We start from the raw sequence: 15689 nt of genomic DNA, 5'->3' as shown, positions 1-15689 counted from the left end.
GAGGAGGAGGAGGAGGAGGAGGAGGAGGAGGTGGAGGTGGAGGAGGACAGGCTTCAGGAGACATTCAGGAAGCAGACTGCATGGTGGTGACTGGTTCAGTATTGGTAGACCCTTAGGCTGGGATTCCCCAAAAGTACACCCTGAGAAAAGGACTTGTGTTGTCAGGGGTGTGGCTGAGGGGTGATCACAGGAATCAGCCATGGCGTAGTGAGGCAGGGAGGGGAGGGGGCAGACGCGCAGTGCCTAATGAGCAGGCTGCTGCTGTGGATGCTTGGGCTCAGGCCCCTCAGGATCTCTTGCAGCCTGGGAAGCAAGGTGTTCCCTAACAGAGCAGGAAGCGGGGGTACTCATCATCCAGTTCCCATTGCATTGGCTGAGGGTTGCACCTGCGTTTAGCACCACAGCACATTGGTTTGCAGGAGGCCAGGAGAAGGCCTTTATGCAGAGAGCCCAGGGGCTTTGCAGCTCAGGGAAGGGGTGGGGCAGTGTCCTGTGGGTATTTGCACGGTAGATGGGAGGGAGGAGTTGAGGCTGATTCCCAGGACCACAGGTTGGGTGGAGATGCTATTCAGATAGGAAGAATTTGGGGGAGTGGCCATCACCACCGAAAGGTGATGACTAATTCAGCTTTGCCGAGTTGAGTTTGGGGTGCCTGTAAGCCGGCCACATGGAAGCACCAGCAGGAAGCTGATTGATGGGTGTGGAATCCAGGAGAGGGGTGTGGGTGTGAGACACAGATTTGGGTAGAGATGCAGCCAAAGCCACGGGCCCAGATTATGTCACTTATAGTCACTTAAGAAGAGCAGAGAGCAGATGAGAGAGGAAAGAGCTGGGAAACAAGGAATTTATGGAACAAGCTGGGGAAGAAAGCCTGGCAAGTCAACTGAGGAGGAACTGGAGAGAGTCAAGGGAAAAATAGAGCAGGTGAGACTTCGGATTCCAGGGAGCGGTTACCGGAAGGAAGAGGTTAGAAAGACAGTTGCTACTGAGAGGGGTTGAATAAGATGAGGGCGGGAAAGCATCTTTGGGCAGTGAGGAGGTCATGGGGCTTTTGCAGGGAATGTTTTCAGTTGAGTAGTAGGAGCAGAATCCAGACAGGCAGCTGTATAAAGTTTTTGAGCAAGGAAGTGTCAAGGTCAAAGTGGCATTTTAGATTATTCTGGAAAAGGTGTGCAAGGTCAGAGATAGGCGAGGCTGAGATCAGGAGTCCAGCAACGAGGCTGCTGCAGGCTTCCAGCCAGCTGGGAGTGCAGCAGTGGGCTTAGAAAATGTGGGAGGCTTGCTTGAGCCCAGGAGTTCGAGATCAGCTTGGGCAATGTAGTGAGACCCCATCGCTACAAAAAATATAGGAAGGAAAGGAGAAGGCTGGGAGGAGGATTGCAAGGAATACTTACTAGGGCTCAAAATTGCTAGGCTAAGGGGACACATCTACAAAGGCTCTCGGGGGCCAGCCCCACTGACCACACTCATTTGTGTGTGTGTGTGTGTGTGTGTGTGTGTGTGTGTGTGTGTGTGTCAGGGCTAAATGCTATCATCAGTAGCAGTCTCTGCCCCTATCCATACTGAGAAGTGACCTTGTGATCCTCACCCCTCTAGGGCTTTTTCCTCATTGTGGAGGAAGCAGTGACCTACCTCCTAAGTTGTGAGACTCATAGGAATGATGCCTTTCAAAGCACTGCGTACGTTGTGATAAATCATGTGGATTTTTAACTACAGTGCAAACAACCGTCAGGGCCTGTGTCTCTGCAGGGCCCAGGAGGTGCCCCAGAAACTGACCTTGCTACCTCCTGCCCTGCTTCTCTGCCCACCTGAGCCACAAACCACCAGCCCCACCTTTCTGGAAGTGCCTGTGTATCCTGACCTTGGATGCTCCCACCTCAAGGTGGATAGGCCTGGCTGGCTGGCGGCCTGTGGACAAACAAGTGACCCGCCAGCAGGAGCCTTTTCTTCTTTCCTCTTCCATTCAGAGCTAGTCTGCAACCCACTGGCAGGGAGAGTGTTGAATCTGATTTGCTGAAATACAATAGCAGATTGATTTTGTAGCCACCAGTGCCTGTAACAAATTCCAAGTGAAGTTTGGATCGCACAATTGTGGGGTAATGACATTTTAATTGCATGTCATATTTAGTCTGGCTCAATCTCAGAAGCCTGGGGTGGAGGCCCAACCCTGCATGCTCCCAGCGCCTCACCTCCTCCTTCAGTCAGGCCTGTTTGGTCCCTCTCAGAGTTCACTCTCCTTCCCCCAGCCCCTCCCAGCCCTGGGATCTGGGTGCAGGCAGTTGGGGTGAAGTCAAAGGCGGTTCTGGGCTTGCATCTGTTTCAGATATTTTTTTAAAGAGCTGTTTGTTTTTGATGTCTTGCTTTGCTGCCCAGGGTGGCCTCAAACTCCTGGGCTCCTATGGTTTTCCTGCCTCGACCTCTCGAGTAGCTGGGACCGTGGTCTCTTGCTGCCGCTCCTGAGTGTTTAAGATTTTATCCCCCTTTCAAAGGCAGCTTTCCCTACCTTTGTTTTTCACGCTTAGCTTTGTCTTCCCACTCTCTTTGCACAAACGTTTATTTTTATTTACTTATTTATTTTTTGAGACAGAGTTTTGCGTTGCCCAGGCTGGCGTGCAGTGGCAGGGTCTCAGCTCACTGCAACCTCCACCTCCCTGGTTCCAGCCATTCTCCTGCCTCAGCCTCACAAGTAGCTGGGACTACAGGCATGCACCACCACACCTGGCTGATTTTTGTATATTTCATAGAGATGGGGTTTCTCCGTGTTGGCAGGCTGGTCTCAAACTCCTGACCTCAGGTGATCCTCCCGCCTTAGCCCCCAAAAGTGCTGGGGTTACAGGCGTGAGCCACCACACCTGGCCTGCACATCTTAATATACCTGCCTTCTGCCCCCTTCTCCTTCTACTGCTTTTTTCTCTCCTCTTCTACCTTGATTTTCCTGTCCTTCCTTTCCTCTGCCCTCTCCACTAACTTGCTCTGTGATCTTGGGCTCGTCACCTCCCCTCTCTGAGACCCAGTCCTCTCGTTTATGAAATGCAGGGCTTAGACTGATTGGTCTCTATGAGCCTTTGATGTGCATGTGCTCCCTCCCTTTGTGCTTCCCTCCTTCCCTCCCACCTGCCTCCTCCTCCCTGTCACTTCTTGGTCTCACTTGTGTTTTTATGGCAATGCTCGGAGCAGGAGTCTCCCATCTCCACAGTACAGGTGGAGGCCAGGGCTGCCTGTTACGACCCGTGAGCCTTCCACAGGAGAGGGATTCAGTGAGGAGCTGATTTGCTCCCTTCCCCCAGAACAGCCGAGTAATTGAAGAAAACATGAATGTTAATGATGCATTTAGCATTTGGAAGTTAGAGGGGTGATTAATATGTTGTAAGTTGTATATTAACACCTTCACAGTGGCATAATCAAGACAAAATATACACTTGGAGATGACACTGTTTATTCTCGTGTGCAGTGCTCCTGGATGCCATCCCCCCCTTAGCCTCAGAACACGTGGCATGGCTGTGTGTGGTGGGGAGGGAGTGGGTGCAGGGACGGTGTCTGGCTTTGTGGTTTTGGCGATGAACTGTCTCACCTGTCTTGGGGCTGGCTCACGCAGCCGGAGTGGAGGGTGGAGAGCACAGTGGGCTGGGGGGCTTGGAGTCTGTGAGGGATTAGATGGTAGGGGAAGCTGTCTTGTTCAGCAGTGGCACGCCCAGACGACAGTGCAGCATGTTCTTCGTGGTCTGCCGAGCTCACTCTAAGTTTTCAAAGGAACGACGGGGTAGGAGAGGCGAAGGAAGGACACAGGAAATAGGAAAGGCCTGCAGTGTCTTGAGCTTCAGGAACTCTGGGATTTGCCCATTCTGCCCCGGAGAGGTCCCCCTCCCCAGCAGGGGAACCCTTGCTATAGGTTACGCCTAGCGAGTCACAAGCCTGGGTGCAAGCAAAGCCTATTGATTGAAAACTCTCTGACCAGGTTCCATATGGGTACTCAGTTAGGCCTTTTCAGTGAGAACCACAGTCTCAGAATGTCAGTGCAGGACGGGGCTTGAAAGCACATCCAGCCCACGTCCTGTCATTTTCAACAGGAAACCAAGGCCCAGTGAGCAGGACAAGACTTTGATTTGGACTGACAGCTTGAGGCAGAGCCACGAGAGGGTCAACTCTCTTTTGTTGAAACTCTGGGACTCTAGGTGGGGGTGCAGAGACCTGAGGACTGTGGCCCCTCGATGACTCCCTTGGCCTATTTGTCCAGGAGGCCACACAGAAACTCCACCCAACAGCTCCGAAATGTGGACTAGCCGGTAGGATATGGGGAGATTGGAATCCTAGCTCTGCTGACTACTGGCTGTGCGGCTGTGGAAAGTGCTTTCATCTCTCTGGTCCTTAGTATCTCCATTTGTCAAACAGGAACAATAATATTTAATATGTAGTATAATTGTAAGGATCACTTACAATTAAATTGTAATTTAATTCATCACTTACAGTCAAACATGATCAGCATTAACGTGTGCGTGTCTGCATGCTTGCACGTGTGTGTGTGTGAAAAACTAAGTACAGTTTCTAGCAAAAGACAAGGAAGACGCTCAAGAAATGGTGATAGTAGGCTGGGTGTGGTGGCTCAAGCCTGCAATCCCAGCACTTTGGGAGGCCGAGGAGGGCGGATCACGAAGTCAGGAGTTCAAGACCAGACTGGCCAACATGGCGAAACCCTATCTCTACTAAAAATTACAAAAATTAGTTGGGCCTGGTGGCTTGTGCCTGTAATCCCAGCTACTTGGGAGGCTGAGGTAGCCTCCCAAGAATTGCTTGAACTGGAACCAGTGAGGCGGAGGTTACAGTGAGCTGAGATCATGCCACTGCCCTCCAGCCTGGGCTACAGAGCAAAGAGACTCCATCTCAAAAAAAAAAAATGGTGATAGTGGTGTGCCATAATTGTTACTGTTATCATTCTTTGCTTTCATGGCCACAGCCTGCACACCAGCTCTTATCTGTTCTTCAAGATTCATCTTAGTCATTCTTCCTCTGTGCATAACCTCCCTCACTGCCCACTACCCCGGTCTCGATTCAGCACCCTCCTGTGTGTAGTATAAGCCTTTGTCTATCTCTTGTCCATGGAGTTTGCTTGTCCTTCTCCTGCATCTGACTATAAGCTCAGTGAGAGTGGAGACTGCCTCCTCCCCGCCTCCTCAGCATCAGTGTTCCTGAATGTTCATTGGACGGATAAGTGCTCTGATTCCACGCCTGGTAAGCACCACCTGGAATGAAGCCAGTGGGTGTGAACCTGCCAGCTTCTCACTTCCCAAGATGAATCCCGAGTTCTTCTGTGCAGTTCAGGGAGTACTTTGCTTTTGGGTTGAGGGCACCCCCTCCTAGTGACGGAGAGTCGGTAACCCACCTTACCTCCTTGCAAGGCCGATTGTAACTCGAGTCCTGCGGCTTCCACAAAGCCTTCCCTAGTAATTCCATCTTTTCTGTACTGCTCCTGTAATACTTAATTCATTCTTCTAACATGCTTGTCATACTTTACTTTGTCTTGTAATCACTTACTTATCTATTTCCTTTGCGATATGCCTCGTATCTATCCCTGTTGGACAACTCACCCCATCATGAACCACCGTGGTGCCGTGCGTCCATCTGCAGTAGACTTTACCGTTGGTAGAGTTTAAATAGCACTTTGTTGAATGAATGAGTGATAGATTTCTTACTATATTTGTAGTGTAGGGGCCTGTTCAGCTGTTATCTCGCTGTCATGTTGGTTTTTCTCATTATCCATTCTACATTCTATGAGAGCAAGGATTTTACTAAGTATGTCTGTGTCCTCATAGAACTGGGCAGAAAATGTTTAATGGGTAATTAATTACTGATTGATTTCCTTAGATTTTCTATCCTATTAAGACTTTTGAAGCAAAAAAAATCTTATTAGCTTAGTTAAGCGGTGCCAACATTTGAAGGAATTGACAAAACCTGAGTCCCTATGATGAAACGTATAGCATGTGGGATTCCACATGACAGGTGGGAATCCTGAGGGTTTTTCTGATCATTTCCTGACAGGCACTGATGACTTCAATGAAGGCAAAAGATCTCAGTTAAAGGGAATTGTTAGACTTGACAGTAGAAGTTGTCAGCGCAGCCCTCATTATCGGGCTACTTTGTGGTGGATAGGAACTGGCTTTGGGGCTTCGTCTGTGACAGGAGAGGTCTCCTTACTCTCTCTGGATGGGTCAGCCTGAGGCCATACCAGAGCTCTGAGCTTCCACCATGTGTAGAGTCCTGAGTGGGGCCAGGAACACAGGGACAAAGAGAAGTGAGGTGGGTAGGGGAGCAGGGTCATGGGCACATGGTACAAACCTGAGTGTGTTTGAGAGAAAGAAGCATTTCTAACCAATGACCCTCGTATTCAATAAGGCTCTGTGTGTGAGTGGTGGGGATGCTGGGAGAAAGAGCCATTTGAGGCTGGAGGGGTGGTCTCTGCCATTGAGATCTTGGCTGGTGAGAATGAAGATTATCACTAATATTTGTATGTAGTCATGACTCAGAGAGCTCAGATTCTGGAGTTGGAGAGACCAAAGTTCACAGCTGAGCCCAGCTGCTTCTTTTTTTTTGAGACAGAGTCTCACTCCTGTTGCCCAGGCTGGAGTGCAATGGCATGTTCTTGGCTCACCCCCACCTCTACCTCCCAGGTTCAAGTGATTCTCCTGCCTCTGCCTCCTGAGTAGCTGGGACTACAGGGATGTGCCACTACGCCTGGCTAATTTTGCATTTTTAGTAGAGATGGGGTTTCTCCATGTCGCTCAGGCTGGTCTTGAACTCCTAATTTCAGGTGATCCACCCACCTTGGCTTCCCAAAATGCTGGGATTACAGGTGTGAGCCACCGCGCCCGGCCGCCCAGCTGCTTCTTAGCTGATTGGTCTTGGGTAAGTTGCTGCACTTTCTGTTTCTTCTTCTCTTGTGTGGGGTATCATAACAACTGCTTTCTGCTTCTCTGTGTCTTATACAAGAAGACATGACCCCACAGTGGGACCAGCACTCAGGTCTTATCAGTTCTTGTCTTGTGCTTTCTACACTGTTCAGCCAAGGGAAGGGGGACTGTCTGCCTAATTAGCTGACGTTGGTAAGAGCTTTGGAGATACAAAGCTCTTGATAAGAGCTAATCCCCTGAATCTGTGTGGGGGTGATGTGTGAATGTATTGTACAAGGCAAATAGCACTGAGGGGATTGGCCAGGAATGCGGGGCAGCACACGGAGCGTGCACGTGCACACATTGTTCATGCTGCCTTCGAAGGTGCTGCAGACATGATGTGCAGGGATTTGTGCCTCAGATGGGGCTTGGAGGAGATGCCCTCTGTGTTTTTCCATCCCAGAAATGCTGATTCTATTCTTGGTTGAAAGGTGGCCCCAGGTCCTGGGGCAGGGAAGCTCTGAGCTCTGTGGGAAAGGAAGGATTTGAGAGCCCAGTGTCAGGTGTGGGGTGAGCTTTCTGCATGCTGCCCTGCTCACTGTCTCAGGATGCTGAGGCATTTACAATTGTCCTGATAATCCTTCTGGCAAAGTTGCCACCCTCACTATAGCCTTGAAATGGGGAACCTGTGGACTCAAAGACACGCTGTTCTGTTTTGACTCAGCAATGGGCAATCTATTTTCTCCCAGGAGTTTGGACTTATCCTTAAGTTATCAAGTGGTTCACCCTCCTCTCTGTTCCCTCCCCTCTGCATATGTAAGCTCTGCCTGCATCCTCTCCCACTTCCTTCTGTGAGCCTTCCCTGCGGGCAGTGATGGGGACAGGCCCTCAGTGCAGTGACTGGCCTGCCTGCCATGTAGGTGTGGCTCCCCCAGAAGCAGACCCTAAGTGAAGACAGAATTAAGTGCAAATGGTTATGTGGTCGGTGTTCCTGGGAGCCACTTAGAGAGGGTGTTATGTTGTTTAAAAGAGTCCACTCATTTGCCTGATAGAAGAGTGGAGAAGTGAGACAGGGAAGGGAAAGAAGATCATCAAACTGTGGCCACCTGGGGCCCAACCCCACCGGGGCACAGTGGGAGAGTATAGAGCCTCCTGAGGGGAGGGTGTCCTCACAGCTACTAGCTAGGGTCTAGCACTAAGGACCTGTCCCATGTACATGGGCTGCATGAGCCCCAGACACCCAAAAGTTCTTGGGTGAGCCAGAGGTGCCTGCATCTGTAAGGCTCCCAGATCAGCAAGTGTGAGAGAAGTGACCACGGCCCCACGGCTGCTCCTGGCCAATCTGAACTACTGCATCCCAGACCCAGGCTTGGCCATTGCAGCGAAGGCAGCTCCTGTGGCCATAACCCCGCTCACATGTATATGCCAGCTACCCTCTAGGTTTTAGGAGCATTTTTGCAATTTTTATTTATTGAGGACACCGGAGGTGATCCGATTTATTAAAACCATAAGCAAATATGCATTCATCATGGGTTTCCTTTGTGTCAGGCACCGTGCTAAGTGCTTTTTCTGCATATCTCATCTTGGTCCTTTTGATATCCCATGAAGTAGGTGTTGTTATTCTTATTTTCCATTTGAGGCAACTGAGGCAGAGAGTAGTTAAGTGAGTTTATGCAGCTTCACCCAGTACCATACCATCTTTCCTGGCTGCGCTCATGATCCGAGAGCTTGGTTCTGCCAAATGGCACTTCACAAAGCATTGAGCAGGTTGGGTGGGCTACTTCTGTGGGCCTTCTGTGTGTAGACACCAAAAATAAGATTCAGTCCAACTAAAAGCCCATTAATTATGCCCCAAGACTACAGATTGAAGGGTACTTGGGTCTTGATGGATGGAAGCTGCCTCTCAGTCGGACGCTGAGGAGTGTTGTAGCCCCTTGCCCTTTGATGTATTTGTCTCTGCCTGGCAGGGCCTGGCAGCTGTCTGGGCTCTGGCCCTCTTCTCTATTCCAGGAAGCCCAGCCATGCCAGCTCTGGCTTGTCACTCTTTTTGTCCCAGGGAGCCCCTAGAGATCTCTTAGTAATGCATTTTACCTATGGGGACTAGCTGGCACTCTTCCTGCCTCTAGGGCCTGGTACATGATTTTGTCATCAGGCTTTCTGATTGCAGCTTGTGGGCGGGGGATCCCCAGTGTCTTCTTTAACTGGGTGCTCGGTTTTCATTTTAATCTGACAACTGAAGAGCTCTGGAGTAGGAGCCAGGAGATCTCGATTTAAGTCTCACTCATTGCATATGTGTCCTCGTACTTACTTCTCTCTGGGCCTAGTGTCCTCATCTGATAAGTCATGGTCTCTAGTATCCTTTCTGGGCCTGAAATCCCAGGAGTTGGGGAGAAGCAGGAACTGGGTTACAGAGCAGAGGGTTACAAGCTGGTTTCAGAGGCTTGTCTCTTCCGGGACTCAGCTGTCTGCTGGCTGACAGATCAAGCACTGATCCATTGCATTAGATCAGTCCAAGGCCTTGGATTCTGCCAGTCCTAGGCACTTCAGAAAATCCCTGCCCTTATCTATTCATGGTGATGGGGCAGGGGGCAGAGGGAAGAACTTGGGGATTGATGCATGGTGGGGATGGGGAAGAGGGCTGTGGACTCAGCCATATTTGAGCCATGGAGTCTCAGGAGCAGAGGGGCCTGTGGAATGGGCCAGGCCATGATGGATTGTGACTTCTTGGCTTGTGGGTCAATAATCCCTTTACTAAGAGATCCCCAGGTGCACCTTAGCTGGAGCTCAGTCATAAAGGCAGCAGTGGAGAATGGAGCTTTCATAAGAGGTCCTGAGGAAGAGCCTATTGGATTGCTCTTTCAAATTTGTCCATGACAGACATGTTCCTCAAGGACCCATTATCTTCAGATGGAATCTGGATACTTTGGTCTGTAAGATTTGACCCTAAGCTATTCAGCCAGGATGGATGGAATAGGAAGTTGGCCCTACAGTGTCTCATGGCCAAAGTGGTTTGGCCATGGTGGCCAGGAAGGGAGGCAGAATGTTGAGGGGACAGCAGAGGGATTGAATATGGGTGTGCATGAGGCACCAGACTCCTCCAAAGGTATTGGAAAACCAAAGACTGGCACATGAAACCATGTCAGGACTTTGAGGCAGCACACCTCAGATATGGGAGTGGGCTACTCAGATTTTATGAGATACCCCTTTTGTCTGAGGCAATGAACAAGTGAGCTTTTTCCTGGCACCAAACAAGCTTATAATATACTACAATTACCTGTGCAAGTGATTCCAGTACCCCTGTGCATCAAGCAGTTTTTATTGGGCTTTTGCTTTGGGGTTTCTTAAAGTCCCCTCTAGCCTGTGCTAGAATGGTCAAAGAGGGTTCTAGGATGGCAGTGGACAGGTGTGACTGGAGCAAAAAGTTCACTTAGGGCAGGGGTTCTCCTGGGGAACTTTCTCTGAGTCCCATGAATGTTAGTAAAGTGTTACATGTATGTAGTGATCTGTGTTTCCCTAGGCAAAAACATAAAACCTTCAACCAGAGTCTCAAAATGGTCTTTTGTCTCACAAAAGGTTAAGGTTAAGAACCCCAATCAGTCTGTGAAAGCAGGGCCATGTCTGCTTTGCTGTCCATTGTATTCTTAGTGCCTAGCTTAGGTACCTGACACTTGGTAGGTGCTTAATAAATAATGGTTGGATGAATAACTGATTAAGAGGAATAATGGGGGTCTAACTCTTTCACCCAGGCTTGTGAGTGCAATGGCACAATCTCAGCCCACTGTAGCCTCTACCTCCCAGGCGCAAGTGATCCTCCCATCTCAGCCTTCTGAGGGGCTAAGACCACAGACATGTGTCACCACACCTGGCTAATTTTGAAATTTTTTGTAGCGACAGTGGTATCATTTGCATCAATGGTGCCTGGATGGAGGTGATTGGATAGTGGAGGTGGATTTCCCTCTTGGTGCTGTTCTCATGGTAGTGAATGAGTTCTCATACGATCTGGTCATTTATAAGTGTGTGGCACTTTCTCACTCTTCCTCCTGCTCCGGCCATGTGAAATGCTTGCTTCTCCTTTGCCTTTGGCCATGTCTGTAAGTTTTCTGAGGCTTCCCCAGAAACAGATGCTACTATGCTTCCTGTATAGCCTGCAGAACTGTGAGCCAATTACATCTCTTTTCATCATAAATTACCCAGTCTCAAGTATTTCTTTATAGCAATGTGAGAATGGACTAATACCCAAAATTGGTATCAGGAGTCGGGTATTCCTAGAAAGATACCTGAAAATATGGACGCAACTTTGGAACTGGGTAATAAGCAGAGGTTGGAAAAGTATGGAGGGCTCAGAAGAAGGCAGGATGGTGAGGGAAAATTTGGAATTTTCCAGAGACTTTTTGAATGGTTGTGAACCAAATGCTGATAATGATATGAATACAAATAGCCAGGCTGAGGATGTGTCAGATGGAGATGACAAACTTACTGGGAACTGGAGTAAAGTTTGCTTTTACTATGTCTTAGCAATGAGCGTGGCTGCCTTGTGTCCCTGCTGTAGGGATCTGTAGAACTTTTGATCTTGAGAGTGATTATTTAGGGTATCTGATGGAAGAAATTTCTAAGCAGGAAAGCATTTAAGATGTTGCCTGACTTCTTCTAATGCCTATGCTTATATGTATGGGTAAAGAAATGACTTAAAGCTGGAACTTACATTTAAAAGAGAAGCAGAGCATGAAAGTTTGGAAAGTTTGCAGCCTGGCCATGTGGTACAAAAGAAAAACCCATTTTTAGGGGAGGAATTCAAACAGGCTGCAGAAATTTGCCTAAGTAAGAAAGGGCCAAGTGCTGATAGCCAAAACAGCGGGGAAAAGTCCTTGAGGCATTTCAGAGACCTTTGTGTCAGCTCCTCCAATCATAGGCCCAGAGGCTAGGAGGACATAATGGTGTCATGAACAAGGCCTGGGGCCCTGCTGCCTTGCACAACCTCAGGGCACTGTTCCACACAGCCCACATTCCAGCTCCAGGCGAGGCTCAAAGGGGCCCAGGTATAGCTTGGGCCACAGTTTCAGAAGGCTCAAGCCATAAGCCTTGGTGGCTTCCATGTGCTGGTAAGCTGGTGGGTGCACAGATTATAAGAGTTGAGATTTGGGAGCCTGTGCCTGGATTTTGGAGGACGTATGGAAAAGCCTATTTGTCCAGGGAGAAGCTTGCTGCAGGGGCGGAGCCCTCATTGAGAACCTCTACTAGGGCAGTGCGAAGGGGAAGTGTGAGGTTGGAGCCCCTACACAGGGTCCCTACTGGGGTACTACCTAGTGAAGCTGTGAGAAGAGGGTCACCATCCTCCAGACCCCAGAATGGTAGATCCACCAGCATCTTGTACCTCATGCCTGGAAAAGCTGCAGGCACTCAATGCTAGCCCTTGAAATCCACTGTGGGGGCTGAACCCTGCAGAGCCACAGGGGCAGAGCTGCTTAAGGCCTTATGAGCCCACCCCTTGCACTAGTATTCCCTAGATGTGAGAAATGAAGTCAAAGATTATTTTGGAGATTTAAGATTTAATGACTGCCCTGCTGGGTTTTGTACCTGCGTGGGGCCTATAGCCCCTTTCTTTTGGCTTATTTCTCCCTTTTGGAATGGGAGTTTTTGCCTTATTGCCGATACCCCCATTGCATCTTGGAAGTAACTAACTTGTTTTTCATTTTACAGGCTCACAGGCAGAAGGGACTTCCCTTGTCTTGAATGAGACTTTGGACTTTGGACTTTTGAGTTAATGCTGGAATGAGTTAAGACTTTGGGGGACTGTTGGGAAGGCATGATTGCATTTTCCAATGTGAGAAGGGCCATGAGATTTGAGAGGGGCCAGGGGTGAAATGATATGGTTTGAAGCTATGTGTCCACCCAAATCCCATGTGGAATTGTAATACCCAGTGTTGGAGGGGGGACCTGGTGGGAGGTGATTGGATCATGGAGGCAGATTTCCCTCTTGGTGCTGTTCTCGTGATAGTGAGTTCTCATGAGATCTGGTTGTTTAAAAGCGTGTGGCACCTCCCGCACTCTTCCTCCTGCTCCGGCCATGGGAAGTGCTTGCTGCTCCTTTGCCTTTGGCCGTGATTGTAAGTCTCCTGAGGCCTTCCCAGAAGCAGCTACTGCCGTGCTTCCTGTACAGCCTGCAGAACTGTGAGCTAATTAAATCTCTTTTCATCATAAATTCCCCAGTCTCAGGTTTTTTTTTTTTTAATACTGAAAAGAGTTAACAGTGTATTATAATTTATTTTATTAGACAATGTAGGAAGTTTGCAGCCATCAGCAGTTCTAGTGCAATTTTAGGTGCAATTGGGAGTCTGGGAATCTTGGAGCTGTTAGTGTAGTGAACCTTGTATGTAAAATATGTGCATACCTTTGATAGCCCATCCTAAGGTGTCTCTCTCAAATTGATCTCATTGGTTTCATTCTCAGCAAAATTGGCCTGGGCTACTCCACATGGCTTTATTATACCTGATGTTAATGCATATTCTCTTTTTACAGTAAATTCATGTCCATCAGATGATGTCAATTTGACATACATGGTATCAGGAGGGCCTTCACAGCCACCACGGTTTTCTTCTTGCCCTCCATTTTGTTCTTATGAAATTCTACTTTGCTTCCCCAGGATCTTTAGCCGTTTCTCTGAGTTCTGTTTCCCCCCCAGCTCGAGACTCCCTTGTCTGGAGCCACCACAGCCCAGTCCTCATGTACTGCTACAGCCCTATTGCAGTGCCACTCCCCCACCCTCGGCTGCCTCCCTGTCCTCAGGTGTTTCTTTATAGCAATACAAGAATAGCCTAATACAGATGGGGTCTCCCTATGTTGTCCAGGCTGGTCTCCACCTCCTGGGCTCAAGGGATCTTCCTGCATTGGCCTCCAAAAGTGCTGGGATTACAGTCGTGAGCCACTACACCTGGCCTGGGAAAGCTTTTAATGTAGATGTTTATAGCCTTGTGGAAAAGTTCTGGTTTAATTTTTTAAATAAATATTTATTGATAGCTCCAATCACGTGTCAGGTATTGTAGTATTATTACTCGTACTTACTGCCGCTATTATTTCCTCAGCGACTACCAGCCACTATTTATTGGGCATGCATGATGTGCCGGGTATTGTACTCAGCCCTTCACAATGTGATCTCATTCAATCCTTAAAACCATCCAGTCAAGTAGCTATCATTACCCCCCTCTTACTCATAAGGCTCGGAGAGCAGTTACGTCACTTGCCCACTTTCATGCAGCAACAAAGTAGAAACGCCCTAATTCTAACCCCAAATCAGCCTGACTTCAAAACCTATATCCTCAGCCATTATTTGATCTTCGGGGATGAGTGGTTCAGTGCTGAGAACAAGGACTCATGTACCCTGGTCACAGCTTGTTGCAAACCCCAAGCTCAAAGTCCCTGTGAAGTAAGAAAGGAACACGATCATGCCGAGTCTTGGGTGAGGTCAGGAAGGCCGCTTGGGGTGGGCACGGTGAGTCTGCAGGGTTGGTAGAGGATCTTGACAACCGTCTCCTTAGTTAAGCCTTTCACACAGTCCATTTTCTCTAGTCAGCTGAGTTTGGAGGCCTGTAAGCCCCCATGCTAGAGGGGATCAGGGGATCAGGCACTTGGAGCTGTCAGGGAGAAATATCTGAGTGACTTGAACAGATAATAACAGGATAGTGTAAGCTTGTTTATGCAAGGAAACTCATTGTAACAGAAACCCCCTCCCAGATCATCAATGGATATTGCAGCTAAAGGATTTTCTGTGAGGTGGACACAAAGAAGACTTCTCCAGAGCCCAGGCAGTGGGGCGAGGGAGGGTCTGGGCCATCAGGACCCAGAAGAAGTGGTGGTCCTGGCATCCTCGGGGGCAGATGAAAGGCTATGGGAGTTGGGTTAGTGTGCCTTTGCCTTAGACTGGGAGTTCCAAGATAGAGTCTAGTCTTATCTCGGACACGTGCTAATTATATAAACTTGCCGGTCATTGTTCTTTGGGCTTTATTCTCTTCCTCTCTAAAGTGAAGGCACTTGACTGCATGACTTTAGTCAGTTCTGACATGCTGCCATTTCTAGAGACTTCTCAGCTGCAGTGGCAGGACAAGGGGCCTTTGTAATAATTAACATGGGTATGGCGTATAGCTTGTGCTTGTCTTTATGTATGTCTTTTATTATTATTATTATTATTTCAAATTTTATTTCCCCCAGGCTGGAGTGCAGTGGTACAATCTCAGCTCACTGCAACCTCCACCTCCCAGATTCAAGCCATTCTCCTGCCTCAGTCTACTGAGTAGCTGAGACTACAGGCCCATGCTACCACGTCAGGTTAATTTTTGTGTTTTTAGTAGAGATGGGGTTTTGCCATGTTGGCCAGGCTAATCTTGAACTCCTGACCTCACGTGATCCACCCATCTTGGCGGCCTCCCAAAGTGCTGGGATTATAGGCGTGAGGCACCGCACCTGGCCTTATTACTATTTTTAACTGTGACAAATGTGCAGCCACCACCAGCGCTGGGATGTGGTCCATTTAATCTTCTCAACAACCTCATGGATTAGGTACCATTATTACCCCCATTTTTCAAAGACAAGAAGCCTAGAGAGGGTAAGTGACTTGCCCCAGATCCCACTGCCTTTAGGGGGCAGAAGTGAGACACCTGTCTGGGTAGTTTGACTTCAAAGCCATTCCTTTAACCACTGGGCAGACTTTTCTCATTGTCTTGAGCAAGACTCACAGCAAGACATACTTTTCCAAGCCCAACCCAGATTGTCCACAGATATATGCATATCAAATGGAAACGCTCTGTCCTGCACGCC

The 15689-nt window shown here is 48.8% G+C and overlaps 1 pseudogene; it reads right to left on the bottom strand.

Moving 5' to 3' along the window:
• Positions 1-13134: 13134 nt before the first annotated feature.
• On the bottom strand, positions 13135-13699 carry LOC116556142 (annotated as a pseudogene).
• Between the last annotated feature and the right edge of the window lie 1990 nt (positions 13700-15689).

The sequence above is a fragment of the Sapajus apella genome, unplaced genomic scaffold (assembly GCF_009761245.1).
Source record: "Sapajus apella isolate SASKATOON/1434 unplaced genomic scaffold, GSC_monkey_1.0 scaffold16, whole genome shotgun sequence".
Lineage (NCBI taxonomy): Eukaryota > Metazoa > Chordata > Mammalia > Primates > Cebidae > Sapajus > Sapajus apella.
This window is presented reverse-complemented; position numbering and strand designations above follow the sequence as displayed.